This window comes from Mastigoproctus giganteus, chromosome 7 (assembly GCF_048544385.1).
Source record: "Mastigoproctus giganteus isolate SK-2022 chromosome 7, ASM4854438v1, whole genome shotgun sequence".
NCBI classification, from domain to species: Eukaryota; Metazoa; Arthropoda; class Arachnida; order Uropygi; family Thelyphonidae; genus Mastigoproctus; species Mastigoproctus giganteus.
In genome coordinates this window covers 114,067,687-114,084,808 of record NC_143581.1, presented here as the reverse complement: position 1 = coordinate 114,084,808, position 17,122 = coordinate 114,067,687, and positions in this window count along the sequence as shown.

Sequence of the window (17,122 nt, the reverse complement as noted above, 5' to 3'; positions counted from 1 at the left end):
ACTATTGTTGAGTTCAGTTTGAGCGAGAAAGTCAATTGTTTCGACTTCTCAGTACTGATGTGAAGACCGAAACCGGAGAAGAAGGCTTCAAGGTTCCGAATTTTCTGAAGGATGTATTCATTGATGTATTCAAAGCATTGATGTATTCAAGAGTGTCTCCAGGGCTGATGGGATGTTTACTCCCATCAGCCCTGGAAACACTCCCATCATTGTTTTACGTCATCAGCAAAGGTGATGATATCAGTTAGCCCCGTCACAAACGCCACGAGAACAGCTGAGAACAAGATTCCAGACAGGACGCCGTCTTGTGGGACTCCATTTGTAATAGTGCTGGTGTAGCGCAGATTGCCATCGCCAACAACAATGGTCCTCTCAAGCATTGTCTGAATAAACCAAATCACGTCTCCACCAATGAGGTAATCCCAGGGGCTCACATCTGATGAGTATGGGCTTGGCACACCCAGGGTCCTGATCGCTGGATATCATCATTCTTCTCTTTCTTGGTGATTCCCTTCTACTTTTGACTCTCTCTCTCTCTCTCTCTCTCTCTCTCTCTCTCTCTCTCTCTCTCTCTCTCTCTCTCTCTCTCTCTCTCTCTATCTCTCTCTCTCTCTCTCTTTCTCTCTCTTAGGATAACTCGAGAATTTTTTTTTTGCTTGTGCAGCATAAGCCTCAAGCTTCCTTGCACCCCGTGTAGCTAATGATAATAATAGACCCACCAACTGGAAGTGCTTCCTGCGCAACTGCGCTAGTGACCAGCCAAGTAAGGAGAAAACGCCAACGCATGAAGTGGGGCATCGAAATGGATACGTATATCATGCAAACAAACTACGAAATAACGAATCTGGAGACCGATATTACAACTTACAGGGCGAGACTACATACCAAGTGGCTGGAACTATTCCCGGATATTCAGATCACCGAATAGCAAATAGCGGACTAGAGAAGGACCATCGTCACGAAAAACCTGATAGCTCGTACAATCTTGGAAAAAATCAAGCAGGGCATGAACGATCAACTACAAAGGAAAACGAATATGGAACCAGAGGAGGAAGAACATACCACCATCGAACAAGAGGAGGAAGAGAAAGAAGAAATACTGAAGTGGAGAGAGACGAGGTTATGATATCCAGAATAGAGGACGAGTGGAAGAAGGCACTAACAGAATTCCAAGAAATGGACCCCATCAAGACTCGCGTGATACCGAAGCAGAGGCTGAATAGAACCTTGTGGAGAGTCACGGACCACCTCAATCGGCACATAATACTGCATTACCTCAACAGCAATGGTGCAACACTGGAGGCCATCCACACAGCCGTCTATTGTGCTGCGGTAGCAGCCACGAGGATTAATAGAAGAGAAACGAGAGACCAGCAGCAGAAGAACAGAAAACAAAAGGAACCGCCAGCTTGGGAAAGAAGACTTCAACAGAAGATAGAAGAATTAAGAGTCAAGATAGGCCAATTGACCCAGTACCAACAGGGCAATAGGAGTAAGAAATTTTTTGGAAAAGTGAAGAACATCCTCAAGAGAGACAGCGTCCATCAAACATGAGACAAAAAATCAGAGAATAGGAGAGTACTTGGACACATTGAAACAGAACCTCCTTGCACTCAGCAAGAGACTACGCGGATACAAAGAGAGCTCCCAGAGGAAAATAAACAACCGAATCTTCGATGAGGCCAAAGAGGCTTCTACAGGAGTCTCGGTGAAGAAGGGAAGAACCATCCGAGCAGAAGGAAATTGAGGAGTTCTGGGATAACATATGGAGCAGGAAATTTTATTATTATTATTATTATTATTATTATTATTATTATTTTAGGGTTACCTACCCGTAATTAAATACATTAACCCGTATTTGTGTCTGTAAATTGCGTATGTTCTATGGTTGATTTGCCTGTTTTGTTGGACGAAAAACCTCAGTTACTGGGGAGAAAAACCTTGCTTATCTACGCCTGAGACCAATTAACTCAGCCACGGAGTGAAAAAAGCCCATTAAAGTTCCTCGAGTCATCGACGGGATTCGAACCCAGGCCTTTTCCACCCGGTGTGGGGAGAACGATGACGATACCACTGTGCTACCCGCGCATATGGAGCAGGAAAGTATGACATAACAGCAGAGCCCCTTGGATAGAACTAGAACGCAAGGAAACCAAGAACGTACAAGAAATGAGAGGGTGGGAGATTCGCGAAGTAAAGCAGACGATCAAGAACTCTCACAACTGGCAAACTCCAGGAATAGATAACGTCCACAACTACTGGTACAAGAAGCTCACTTGCACACAAACACATGCACTTGGCAGAGCAGTTCACCCCGAATGATAAGGCACCCATAGACAGTCCCGAAGTTTCCCACTCAAGGAATTACATATCTGAAAAAGATACAAGGAACCCGGCGAAATATAGACCAATCACCTGCCTCCCAACAATCTACAATGAGTATCGGCTTGGCACACACACAGGGTCCTGAGCTGGATATCATCATTCTTATCTTTCTTGGTGATTACCTTCTATTTTTGATTCTCTCTCTCTCTCTCTCTCTCTCTCTCTCTCTCTCTCTCTCTCTCTCTCTCTCTCTCTCTCTCTCTCTCTCTCTCAGGGTAACTCGGGAAATTTTCTTTTTTTGGCTGGTGCAGCATAAGCTTCAGGCTTCCTTGCACCATGTAGCTAATAATAAGGTGTAAGGTGTATTTAATTCCCCCATTTCCACGTAGTTTTCATTGTGGGTGTAACCGCTGGAAATGCCAGAGGTTTAAAAGTGTTTTAGACCAGAGTTTTAAACCGCTGGAAATGCCAGATGTTTAAAAGTGTATGGATATTGTACGTCTAGCGGCATGTACCCTTGTTCATCTCGTCGTTTAACCGCTGGGCCCCTACTGAGGCCCAACGTTGCCCCACCTTCGCGCTGTGGAGGCAGACTAGGAACTCAATAGTTTTAGTTTCACTCTGGCAGGTACTGCCACCTAATTTCCTGAGATTTCAGTGTCTAGGACCTAAAAGAAGAAAAAAAAACGCATGCGCTCTTTTATATGCACGTGCGTACAGACAGATCCATATATATGCGATACATATATCCATCATCGTTGGTTTGATGATCGTTAGGTGAGGGGGATAATGCTTGCATAATAAAGGCCGAAAAAATTGGTGAACGGTAATTTTGACATAATTAAGTTTTTGCGTGTGGGGCATTCGCTGGCATAAAGATAGAGTGGGTGGGGACTGAAGGCTCGGGGGGAGATTGTGTGTATGTATGTATGTATTTGTCTTATTTGTCTAGGGCGGCACATGGAATGTTAGTTCATCTCCGCCTCGTTTCACCTTTCAATTACAGGATTCTACAGAAATGGCCAGAAATGAACTGGCTGTTTGGCTACCCGGGATCATCAGGTCGGAAACACGCCACCACCACGGGAAGGTAGACCAGGGGCTACCAGCCAGCAGTAACAGAAGAAAAAGTACGAGCCAAAGACTCTAGCCAAAAATAGTAAAAAAAAAAAAAAAAAAAGATCTTATACAACTATACAAAAATTAAACACCGTACACAAGATTAACCTCTCAACAGATTCAGATAAACACAGATGATACTCTGAGGCAAAGTAAACAATGCAAGTAATCTCGTTAATTTTTTCAAATTAACATAAAAAACAGATTATATACAAAGTTAAAGAAAATAATTAAGGATAGTAATCCCCCCCCCCCCCAAAAAAAACCCTAGACCAGTACCATTCAACCGACAAAACTTTACAGGCACAAACCTTATAAACAGCTTTGGTTAAACGTGACATGCAATAAGTCCTGCAATCATCAGTAGCAAAGTCACAGTCAATCTCCAAAACCAAAGTCAGTCAGTTAACAGCCAGCCGAGCAATTTCAGGAGCACAGGAAAAGTCACAGTCCACCTCCAAAAACAGTGTCACAGTCAGTTAACAGCCAGCCGAGCAATTTCAGAAGCACGGGAATTTTATCGATAAATTGAGGAGTTGTGATTGTAGGACACTAGTACAGTTCCAAAAAAAAAAAAAAAAAAAACACACACACACAGCACAAGTCCAAAATTGCAGATCTTGTTGAAAAAATGAACGTCATTGCAGTGAAGATGAATAGTCTTGAGCTGAATTTGAAATATTCGCGGGTGCAGTCATTGCAGAAAGGATTGCAAGCCTTTTATTGAAGGTTGCCTTAGCAAAATCCTGAAGGGCGCGGTAACTAGTGGTATTTGATACAAACTTAGGTTGCAAACCTGATGAAAAGTTGGGAATTGCATGCTGCAGAATTACTCGAAATTCATTTTATGAGGGACAAAGGTACAACACGTGCTACCAATCTTCCACACCGCCACAATGACAGAGTTCCGTAAGAGACAAGCGAAATTTAAACAGTTTCTTATTTAATGATCCATAGCCTGATAACAACGTGATCGCTCATCGGTGAAGAGAGGATATTAGAGCTGGAAAAGGAATTAGAAAATGTGAATTGGAATATCATCGGTTTGGCTGAAACAAGAAGAAGAAATGAATCACTTATAAGTTTATCAAGTGGAAATCTGCTGTACATCAATGGAAACAGTGAAAGGAGTGAAGGTGGAGTTGGGCTTCTGATCCATTAATATTTACAAAACAACATTTTGGAATTCAAAAGTACATCACCAAGGGTGTCAAGACTAATACTCAAGATTTCTAACAGGTACAAGCTAAAGGTTATAATCATTTATGCACCAACATCGAGCCATGATGATGAAGAGGTTGAAGAAATGTACAACGAAATTGAGAGTCTTATAAATGAGTAGAAAACCCACTACACTATTATTATGGGGGACTTCAATGCTAAGGTTGGAAAAAGACAAAACAGCGCAGAAAGGGGAACTATAGGAAATTTTGGAATTGGTGAAAGAATTGTGGAATTTGCAGAATCTCAAGGATTGTCAGTAATGAACACTTTTTTCAAGAAAAGGGTGAACAGAAAGTGGACATGGAATAGTCGAAATGGATTAACAACTAATGAAATTGACTTCATCCTCACTAACAGAAGATATATTGTGAATGATGTCACCGTCCTAAATAAGGTAAATGTTGAAAGTGATCACAGAATGGTAAGATGTACACTTGATATAGTTGTAGGAAAGGAAAGGAAAAAACTGATTCGAGTAAATTATACAAAGGTCTTTGAGATAACAGAAGGGGAGAAAAAGCAGTATGTACTGGAGCTTAAGAACTAGTTTGAACTTCTGCAGACTGCTCAGGACCAAGATATCGACGAGGAATATTACAACTTTCTGAGAGCGATAAAGCCCAAGAAACCTATAGGGAAAAAGAAATCCAAAGAAGAAAAAATTAGTCAAGAAACACTAGTTATGATGAACCGAAGGCGACAAATGAAGAGCAAGATAAACACTGAGAAGGAGAAAATTGAGTATACTGAGTTATGCAAAGCCATTAGAAAGAGACTCAGAGAGGACATAAGAAGATTTAACACAAGAAAAGTAGAACAAGCATTAAGGGAAAACAAAAGATTTAAATCAGCAGCCATGAGCAGTAATACAGAAAGACAAATGATACTGAAACGGAAGAATAGCAATGGTGTACTTATTAATATAATGACTTCTGTGCTATTATAAATAATAGCAGAGAAGTCATAACTAAAGTAGAGAGAAGGCATAATTCAAATAGCAGAAGACTACTATAGAAAATTATATAAGGAGCGAGGGAATGATGCCAGCAGTGGGGAAGCTGGATCTCAAATTAGCAACACATACGACATACCCGATATTCTTCCTGATGAGGTACAACATGCATTGAAGAAAATGAAGAATCAGAAAGCCCCGGGGGAAGATGAAGTTACTGTAGAATTGTTAAAATTGGAAGGAAGAGACATAACACAAAAACTGGCAAGGCTCTTCACAAAGTGCATTAGAAAAGGTGTGACACCTTAAACAGTGGAATAACGTAATAATAGTTTTGCTGCATAAGAAACAAGATAAATCAGAAATTGGGAATTATAGACAAATTAACTTGTTATTCCACATCTGCAAGTTGTTCACAAGGGTCATTACTAACAGATTAGAAAGAATACTTGATGGGAATCAACCGAAAGAGCAAGCTGGCTTTAGGACAGGATTCTCAAGTATGGATCACATTCACGTAATATCACAGCTAATGGAGAAAACAAATAAATATAAAACACCATTATACCTGCCATTAGTGAATTATGAAAAGGCATTTTACTCCATACAGCATAAGGCAATGTTTCGGGCACTGGAAAGACAAGGCATTGATACCCATATATCATGATTTTGAAGAAAATATATGAGAACGTTACTTCCTTTATTAGACTAGACAGAGACAGTAGGAAATTTAAAACCGAGGAAGGAGTTTGACAAAAAGACACAATATCTCCGAAGCTGTTTACTGCTGCCCTTGAGGAAGCTTTCAGAAGATTAGACCAGTCGCAGAAAGGAGTCAATGTGAATGGAGAGTACCTAAACCATTTACGATTTGCAGATGATATAGTGGTCATAAGCCACGAGCCCAAAGAATTAGAGGAAAATCGTAATCAGTAAGAATTTTGGACTAAAGATGAATATGGCTAAAACAAAAGTAATGATGAACAAGTATGCCACAGAAAGGGACAATGATTGATGGAGCAGTAATTGAAAAGGTGGAATCATATACCTATCTGGGACAAGTTATTAGCTGTAATAATGATAAATGGCTGGAAGTCAAGAGAAGAATAAATTTTGGATGGTAGCATTCAGGAAATACAGTCACATACTGAAGAGCAATATTCCAGTTTGTCTGAAACGTAAAATAATGAACCAATCTATACTCCCCACCATGACTTCTGGAAGTGAAACTTGGCCATTCACCAAAAGAATGGAACAGAAGCCGAGAACTACATGGCGGAGAATAGAACAAATTATATTGGGAATAAGACTTAGATAAGAAGAGAAACACGTGGATTAGGCAGCAAACTCAAGTAAAGGACATTCTTATCAAAACTAAAGAACTAAAATGGGCTTGGGCAGGACACATAGCTCGAAGACATGATGAGAGATGGACTAAGAAAATAACAGAATGGTACCCAAGAGCAGCTAGAAGAAAACCTGGAAGACAACGGCGGAGATGGATAGATGACATTCATGAGTTTGTGGGTAGTAAATGGATGGCCATTGCACAAAACAGAAGGAACTGGAAAGTTGCCGTAGAGGCCTTCATCCTGCAGTGGATTGAAAATGGCTGTTCAGAAGAAGAAGTTCTGATAACAATAGGAGGTAAACAAGTCAAGGCTAAACCAGACTGTAGATTTTGTATCCATAAGAGAGTCGACGTTAGGAAAAAACTTACGTGTTACACTGCCCAGTGTTGTGCCATCCCACCTACACTGCCACAAATTGATCAACACTTGCCAAATTCTTTGTCGTTCAGCTTTAACATTGACTTGAGTGTTAATAGAAATTTCAAGGATGTCAGTGGGAATCTGACGTTTCAAGCGATAACATAAGCCTCTGAAAATTACGAGGAGATCTAGTGGTAACGTTCCAGCTAAAACCTGCAAAGCAGGTGTTGAAACTGTTCGAGAAATCTTCAAAATACAAAGTAACATTGTACGCTGGATTGACATCAATTTGATTGAAATTGTACAGTCCGCTTGGTCCCTATGGAACCAAGCGTCAGCAGCATCGGCAATCATAAGGAAGAAACACAGAGTTATAGTAGATTCTTAAAGATCTTCTAGAAAGACCCCACTCAGTTCTAGAAACTCTGAGAAGAGCACCGGTGAAATTTCTCATCTTAATTCGCAGATTGGATAAATGAGGGAGAAAATTTAACTTGCTGTCAATAGTTATTCCCAAAAGTTTAATTTCCGTTACTAAAGGTATTTGTGTATTGTTTGTCTTAACTCTTGTTGGTCGGCGAACGTCCAATTTAGAGCCAAGGATCATAATTTTTGTCTTGGTAGAACTAATTTTTAACTTATTTTCAACTGTCCATTGTTGAAGATCAAATAAAACTTTCTCAGCGGATATTTCAATTGAATATCTTGTATTGCCACTAACAAGGACTCTCAAATCATACGCATATGCCATGACCTTCACGTTGTCAAAGGTTCGGGTAATCCAACCTTGCAAAACAAAGTTCCAGAAAAGTGGGACCAAAATGGAGCCTTGAGGACACCCTCGAAAGACCTGACGCAAAATTTGTCTGTACCTAGATTTGACGGTGATAAATCTGTTAGAAAAATAGCTCTTGATTAGAAGATAAAGTTGCTGGAAACATTCGGCATGACTTAAACGTTCGAGGGCACTTTCCCACCAAAGGAAATTATAGCAGGACCTGCCAGAGTGAAAACTTAAAATTACTGGGTACCTGGTCTGCCTCCACGGCATAGTATGAACAACGTTGGGCCCCAGCAGGGATCTAGCGGCTAAATGGCCAGAAGAACAACGATACACAACACTACACTTACAAAATCCATACACTTTTAAATCTCTGGCCTTTACAGTGAACTGTTACACCCACAATGAAAGCAACGCGGAGATGGGGGAACCCCTGGTGCCGTTAGACACGAACACACTATACACTATACTACAATACTCTAGACATCACATTAACTGACAGTACGACTCGCTTCGCTTCTGATCACATCCCCCTCTCAATCCAAGCCAACCTAAGAAGTCAAGCTTGTAGACAAAAAGAGAACTGGAGGTGGGAAAACAACGCTGATGTTATCTTCTCAACCAAGTATGTAAAACCCGACGTAATTTTGAAACGGCTCGTGCATTTCAACTGGCAAAATCTCTTCGAGCTCCCTGTAGACGATGCCTCAGAAACACTTTCGGATACACGTCACTTTATTGTTCTCGAGGGTGCATCAAAACGCATTAAAATTTCTGATCGCGCAAATTCCTGGTTTAGTCCACAAGTAAAACATGCTTTCAAGAACAAGCAAAAACTCTTCAGAAAATGGAAAAAAACTGAACACCCACCAGATTATATTCAATATAAACAAGCTAGAGCACGGTTCATTCGAGTGAAACGTCAAGCTCACTATGACATGGTATGATCACATTTAAAGAAAGGAAGCAGAATATCTAATAAGAAAAGGCGTACGGATATAATGCACTAGCACATCTTCTCAGAATGGACCCAAGCCACCTTTGGAACTCCTCTGGCAGAAAATCAAGTTGACATTGAAGCCAACACAGAGAAAATCCGTAAAGCAATCAGCAAACTGAAGACAGAGGTCTCTGCTGAACTGTCTCAAATCAATATCGCTAGAGATGACGTGAAAGCCACTGTGAATAGCCTCAGGAATAAAGCCACAATTGGGCCTGATAAATTCCCGCTCGTCATGATTAAGATCAGGAGTGTATACATCATAGATCTGCTCCTTCACAATTTTCCACAAAATTCTAAGTGAAAACCACCTTCCGAAGATAGGGAATACGTACCTAGTTAAATATATTCCCAAAATTAACAACCCTAAATCCGCCAAAGACTACAGGCCTATTGTAATTGGATGTTCGCTTTAAAAAATATTTGAGAAATCCATTTTAAATACGATCAACCATCACTGCTTCCGGCATAGATCAGAGTACCTTCATTCAGTGATCCCACAAAGATCTACTACCACTAGATCTACTAGAATCTTATGGAGACTCTATTTCGAATCCAACAAGCCCTTAACTTCAGACAGCAATTAGATATTGTCTTCTTAGACGTTGCATCCGATTTCGACAGTATATCCATCTCGGCTATTACTATCATCTAGGAGGAATATTTCCATATAACTGGACACGTATTAGCTATAATAATGAGTTCTTTGAGGGAGAGACACATCACTGCCATAAATGGAATTTCCAAAGAGACCTTCCAAGTCAACAGGGGAGTCCCACAAGGTGGTGTCCTCTCTGCTACTCTCTTTGCAACAACACTGCATCCCTTCCTGACCCAAAATCAAAAACAATTTGTCGTATATGCAGACGGCTTGAAATTTTTCATCACCTCGAACGACCAAAACACATCCTTACAACGCAACAACGAAGCAAACTCTAAAATCGCCGAGTTGCAAGAATACCTCAATTGCATGGGGCTCCGACTAAATGAACACAAGACAGCACAAATTGTTTTCACCAACAAGGTAATAAAGAAAAACATATCAATATGTGTGGTCAAAAAAGTCAGGACACATATTGATCTTGGTCTGAAATGGGACGAAAACCTAAACTTCACACCCCATTTCGGATATGTAAAGAAGAAAACTTACGTTGCGCTATGGACCTCCAGACAGGAACTGGTAGATATCAGGAATCCTGACCTTGTTAAACAATATATTTTTAGTTGCGTCATCCCCCATCCCTCTCTACGCATCTCAGATTTGGTCTTCTGCCCCAGATTCTACCATCAAGGCTTTCCTGGGTTTAGAGTACTGGATGCTGAGGTGGTTAAACAAGATCACTACGCAGCCATTTACAATCTCAAGGGCTGTTTTATATGCCAATTTGGATGTCACGCCTTGGTCTCACATAGTTGTCACAAGAACATTCTCGCGCTGGAAAAACTGCTAACCGGGAGAATCGATTCGCCGAAAACTGACTACCTGCTGACTCGGCCCCCCATGACGCAAAGGTGGGCGAATAGGACACTATCCCCTCCACTCAGTAGCGCGCTCACGCAGCTGGGAAGCCTTCAGCGATTTTTTCCTTCTAACACCATTAAGATGTACAACGATCTTCAAGCAGACCCAGAAAGGCTTTGCACAGAGAAGAGGTACAGGACTGAAATGTTTCAGAATGCATTACTCCACCTATAAATGTTGAGTGAAGCCCACAAATGAAAACAAAATAGAATGCAGGAAATGAAAAATGAACTTTGCTCCGCACTGGTGCTCCTGTTATGTTTATATTGGACGTCTTGTCTTTCTGTTATCTCGCTGTAAATAGTGCTGTAGATGTGAACATTCTATAATTCCTTGTAAAATTGCAAATTATGCTTGTGCTCTCTTTCTATCTGCCTGTCATGTAAAAAATAAGGCAATGATATGCATAATATAATTAATTAGACAATGTATAATTTGTATAATTTATTAAGACAATGATATGTATAAATTATAAATGGATATAACTTATACAAAATGTATATAACTTATATTTGTATATATGAATGTGGACCCCCTGGTTAATAGCCGTAAGCGGGTCTCTTAGGAGAAAATAAAGATAATAATAATAACAATAATAGATCCAGCGATTATGGAACAAGCCTACAAGAAGCACTGCAACATGTACACAGCCTACACCTATTACAGCAAGGCCTTCGATTATGTGCCTCATAGTTGGCTAATAGAACATCTACAAAGTCAATCCGATAGTGACAAACTTCCTAGGAGAAACGATGGCGAAATGGAGTACCACTGTTAAGGTCGAAAACATCACAACCAGGCCAATCCCCATCAAGAGAGGAATCTTTCAGGGAGATGCCCTGAGTCCATTGTGGTTCTGACTAAAACTTAACCCGCTATCCACCATGCTCAGCAGTAGCAAGTACGGATATAACCTCAAAGAAGGAAGGAAGAACCTGTACACCCTCGTAAAGCGGGAGTCCACTGTAGTGAGGGTTGTAAGGCGTATAGAACACGTATACGCGCAATATGACAACCGAAACCACCTCCATTGAGTACAAAGGAGAGATCTAAGCTATTTCAACGGGGGGAGAAATCACAGCTTGCGATGGAGTTGAACAAAGAAGCCGGAGAATATCCATTCACATCTTCAGAGCCTTACATCTCCCCAGAAATGTTAGAAATGAATTTGGAAGAAGGAGTCATGGAAGTTGATACTGCAAATGAAAACGATGAAGAGTCCTCGAAGCCCAGTCGTAAACGAAAAGCGAAGAAGCCAAAAATGACTGCCAGAAGTACTTCATGAAATCGTTCAACACGTAGCAGGCTTAATACACAGCCGGAGCAGCAATAGGATTTTAAGAAACACCGAAGCATCCACGCACAGTTTAACCGTACATTCCTGGATAATGATTTTGTTTCAATCTGTTCCGTGTGTGATCGGCTTTGGTTCAAGAACGATGTGAAGATAGATTGTAGCACTTCGAGATCACGCTCTTCTTCAAACAGCATTTCCAAATGAGGTTGTAAGTCAAATGTCGGCCTGTAACAGCTGTCATGGCTCTCTCAAGAACAAAGTGATTCCGGCTCTATCGAAGTCAAATGGTTTTAAATATCATCCGATGCCACAGCACTTGTCGAAACTAGATTTGATAACAGAATGTGTCATATCTCTGCGACTCCCATTCATGCAGATTCGTCGCCTGCAGCATTCATACGGGATCCTCGGTCAAGTGATATATGTTCGCCTAAAGAAGTTTCACTTAACTTCCGCTATGCGTGCTCGGCACACACACAATTTTTTTCTTTAACCTCTTATTTCAAAGTTGGCGTTGATAGAATTACAGAAAAGCGAGTGGTATTTTTATAAAATATAATATCATATAAAAATAGATATAATAAACTAAATATACAATAAGAATACGCCACGCTAATATGGGAATCAAGCTGCTCTATGTTCATTTAAAGATATCCGAAGCTAAAATACAATGCAAACAGCTACCAGACGACGACAATTATCAGAAGCATGTGATGAGCGGAGGTGCTAATGTGAAAAGTCAACACCATTTTAATTATAAACACAGATGTAGAGGAAATTACTTATTTACACTTAGTGAGTTATCAAGTTTCATAAACTACCATTTGATATTTTCAATATCTTCCATTCCGTTAGTAAACTAATTATATTTATCATAAACTCTCGAGTGAAATAGTTCTCCTAGAGGATTAGAAGGACTGCATCTCATAGTTTCACTTTTGTGTTGTTATATAATTTAATTTTGTGTTTACATTGATTCGTGTAAATTACGTGGAAGTGACATCTTTATTCAAACATTACGAATAGATGTCAAGGTATAACAGTAAGGATAGAAGATCCAAAATAATCATAGGTGTCGATAATTAATCTGCTTTAAAGCTTAAAACTATTCATTCCATTTTACTGCCTGTTGAAAGTAATGCCAAAATCTAACGAAGAATTAGATTGCGACTAAAGTTATTTCCTCTGAAACTTTCTGTTTATACGCCAGATTGATCAAATATAAGACCTGAACGTTCACGAGACAGAGAGAGAGAATGCGAGAACAGCATCATATTTAGCAGTCACTTCACTAAAACGTTCGGTACTGTAGGAACCAGGAACCATCCAAATCGAAGTAGTTTCAATACATACTGTGTGTGGGGGGGGGGGGGAGAAAATAATGTCTTTACTTCCTTTTTTGTGATTATTATTATTAAATATCTTATTTTATTCCCTATTATTTATATAGACCCCTCTTCTATATCCCCCACTTACACATCTGACTTTGGATTCACAGGAGAATTCAGGTTCAAGGGAACTTCTCAATTATGTATAATTCCCTTCGGGAAGGCTGAGTGCTCAAGAATGACAAACTCACTAATTAATAATTAACATAGTTTATTTACATATATATATATATACATCATGATAAAGTGATCAAAACTCAGGCACATACTAATATTATTCAAATTTGCCTATGTAGTATCAGATATATATGCAATTAAGTACATTAGAAGGGTTATTTCTTTCTACACAACATAATCAATATCCTTACAGAAAACTGCTATAGTTTCTTCTTTCTTCACCCATGATCAATAAATACTTAAGAGGTTTAGTTAACACCCTTTTTTCCTATGTAAATCAAATTCTTACTTTATAAATTGATTTAAGAATTTCACTTTCTTTTTTGTCTTGGGGAATATAATTTCATAAACTTTCTCTAATCAAGAGAAATCGTACATTTAACATCAATTTCTGGACTAATGCTTGTCCCAAGGTTAGCTACATTCAGAAGGCTATTTCTTTCTCTATATTTCTCTACCCTTCCCTTCCAAAATTTATCATACATATTTGTTAGACAATAACTAATAACAAATATCCAATTTCTCTCCTTTGCCTTTCTACATATGTCTAATTATACAATAATCAAAACCAATAACTATCATCTGACTTATCTCTATATTTATGTATGTATATTTATATTTTTGTTCATCCTTCCCTTAACATCTTTCTAAACGTTCTACTAATCTGATATTAGAGTTCCTACAGTCCTATACACTGTATAGGTAAGTGAGAATACTATATAACTAGTCACTTACTTAATTTTTCGAATCGGACTTCTCTGTTTTGGGGTCTTCCGCTCCTTGTTTGGGGCTGTCATCATCTTTTTGCCAAGGGCATTCATCTCAGGACTTCCAGAGGATTTTCGTGAGGGCCACAGTTCTGCTACTCTGCTTAAACTCACTGTTCTATCTGTACTGGACTGGCAATTTGTCGTATGATCCTACTCCATTGTTACGAGGACTGCTGTCTTTCCTTCTGCTTTGCTCCGTCCGCTCTAGGCTGGCACTTTGCCTTCACCGCCTGTTAGTTTCGATACAGGGGCTGCTTCATACCGTCTGGGACATCGGAACTCGATGCCTTCATCAAAAGGGGCTTCCCCCTTTTCCTGGCGCTTTTGCCTTCGCTGATTTCTATCATTCCATTCCTTTACTTTCTCCGTTACTTTTCTCTCTCTCCCCCACTTGTCCACTCCACCTTTTCTTAAAAACTCATTCACAAGAAGAAATTTTCACAGGGCATCTCTTTCTCATTTCTCCGCTCCATCTGTTCACCACTCATTTACACTAACACTCACAAAAATCTCTACTCTGTCTATACTAACTCATTCTAACTGACTCCGACAGAAATCTCAACTCTGTCCCTACTAACTCATTCTAACTCCGACAAATACCTCAACTTTGTCTCGCACTAAACCATTTTTACTAACACTGACAAAAACTCAACTCTGTGTTTTTGCCTAACTCATTTTCACAAACACCGACAAAAACCTCAACTCTGTGTCTTTCCTCTCTCCCCCGGTTCTCTCATTTTGTTTCTCTCATTACGTACCGTCCCTATATTGAGGCCCGCCCTTAGTTCTGGGTCTTAACCAATCTTCTCATTTTATCAAACCTATCTCTCTGTCCTATTCGACCATGTTACTTTTCCTAAGCTGTCCCTACAGTGCGCGATCCAACCTCTTATTTTAATAAATTTGTAAATTTCTCAGACAGACTGCCGCTTTGAAGTCCGCCGTAATTTCCGCAACCCTCCTGTTTATACTTAGCACTTTTACTCCACAAAATCCCAAAACTTGCTATCACCGACAGCCAGACACCAGTTTTAATTCTAATCCGAGCATTTGTCAAGTATCCACTTCCCGTCTCGTATCCAGATGTTACCGATCAAAGGAATGTTCCGACAAACTTGGCCCTTCGCACTATTGTTTTCCAGAGCTAGTACTTGCACACCTATATACCAACAGCGGTTGCTACCTGTTCCCGTTGTTTTTATTTATTCCCGTGTGCTCGGAGCTGAAGTTTACTCCATCTACTACTAGTCTTTTCTTTGTTTACCCCTCCCTTCTTGTAACCTTGTCTAATTTAATCCCTAGCGAGTGACCCATTATCTTAAATAATATTTGTGACTGGTAAGGTTTCGCCGCCCCATATGTTATACCAGAAGCTTTGTTTTTAATTAATCTCTCCTGTGTATAAAATATTTTCTTGTAAGATTTTATATCTTACAATACATTAATTCACTGCATTTGGAAATGTGGTCGTAAAGGAACCAAAACCTTATTAGTATTTCCATGTACCCTGCACTGAATAAGCACAATGAAGCGTATTACCCAATCCTATACCACTTCATCCCTAAGCAGTATCCCAAATGACACCTAAATCTCAATAAAACCTCGTAGCTCTTTTAGCGTGCACCTCGTTCAAGGGTACATATTTGAAAATAAATCCTGTGATCCCTCTTATCAGCAGAAACATTTGCGTTTATTGCAGTCACACACACAATTTTCTGCCAAAAGAGGAGTGCCGCACACACTTACCATAACTTTGACTTCCAAGAATTATTTTTATCTCTCTCTGGTTCACATAGGGTTCACTTAGTTCGTACACTGCTCGACAAATTAAACACAAAAGAACACTTAGAAAATGTGGTGTAACTCGTGCAGTTTGTGATGAAGGGGGACAGGGTTATCTAAGAATTACCAAAAAAAGGTCACATTACAGAAGTCGATACATGGTGCTCGAAATTATGGTCCCATGACATCAGTACGGCTAAACAGGCCAGACAGCGGTGAACCGTGCTCAATATAAGAGGGTCTATATGATTCTGAGACAAAAAATTCCATTCTTCCACAAGCTCACCACTTAGCTCACCAAGTGACTGAAGAGTTGGCTATCAGCGTGCAATGCAAAGTCCAAGGGCATCCCAAATACCGGCATATTTGCTCAGATTTAAGCCTGGTGATCGTGCTTGCCATGACAGTCGTTGGATATCTAGAGTTTCAAGATATTCCTCCACCACTTTAGCTCTATGTGCAGTAATGTTGTCGTGCATGAAAAGAAAATCTGGGACAACGGTAAACCTAAAACGTTGCATATAGGATTCGAGGATATGTTCTCGGTACCTCTGCTATTTAGTGTACTCCTATAAAAACGTGAAGGGGTGCGGCCGTTGGTCATTACTCGGCACGAGAACACTGCCTCCACCGTAAGTGGCGCTTTCTCTGATGTTGGAGGGATGGTAGCGCATCCCTCGTCTCAAAATGAAATAAAGTCTAGAATTTGTTTGTAGGCTAAAATGGGACTCAGAGAACAGAACTGTACCCCATTTTGTCAGGGCTCCAAGTCACATGTTCATGGCATCAGTTTCGAATAGCTTTGCGGTGGTTTGGGTTTAATTGGATACGAACCATTGGCTTCCTTGCGTAGAATCCACTTGAATTGAGCCTTCTTAACACAGTTACAGTTGGATATGTTTTCACCTGTGGCCGCAGCAACCTCAAGAAACAGTTGATGACGGGACTTTGTAGGGTTCCGCCTTCCTGCGAAAGTCAAATAGCGGTCTGTTTTGGTTGACGTAGACCTCGGGCGAACTTCGCTAGCTCTGGAAATCAACTGAAAATTAACTTTCAACTGATTATATGTGTAT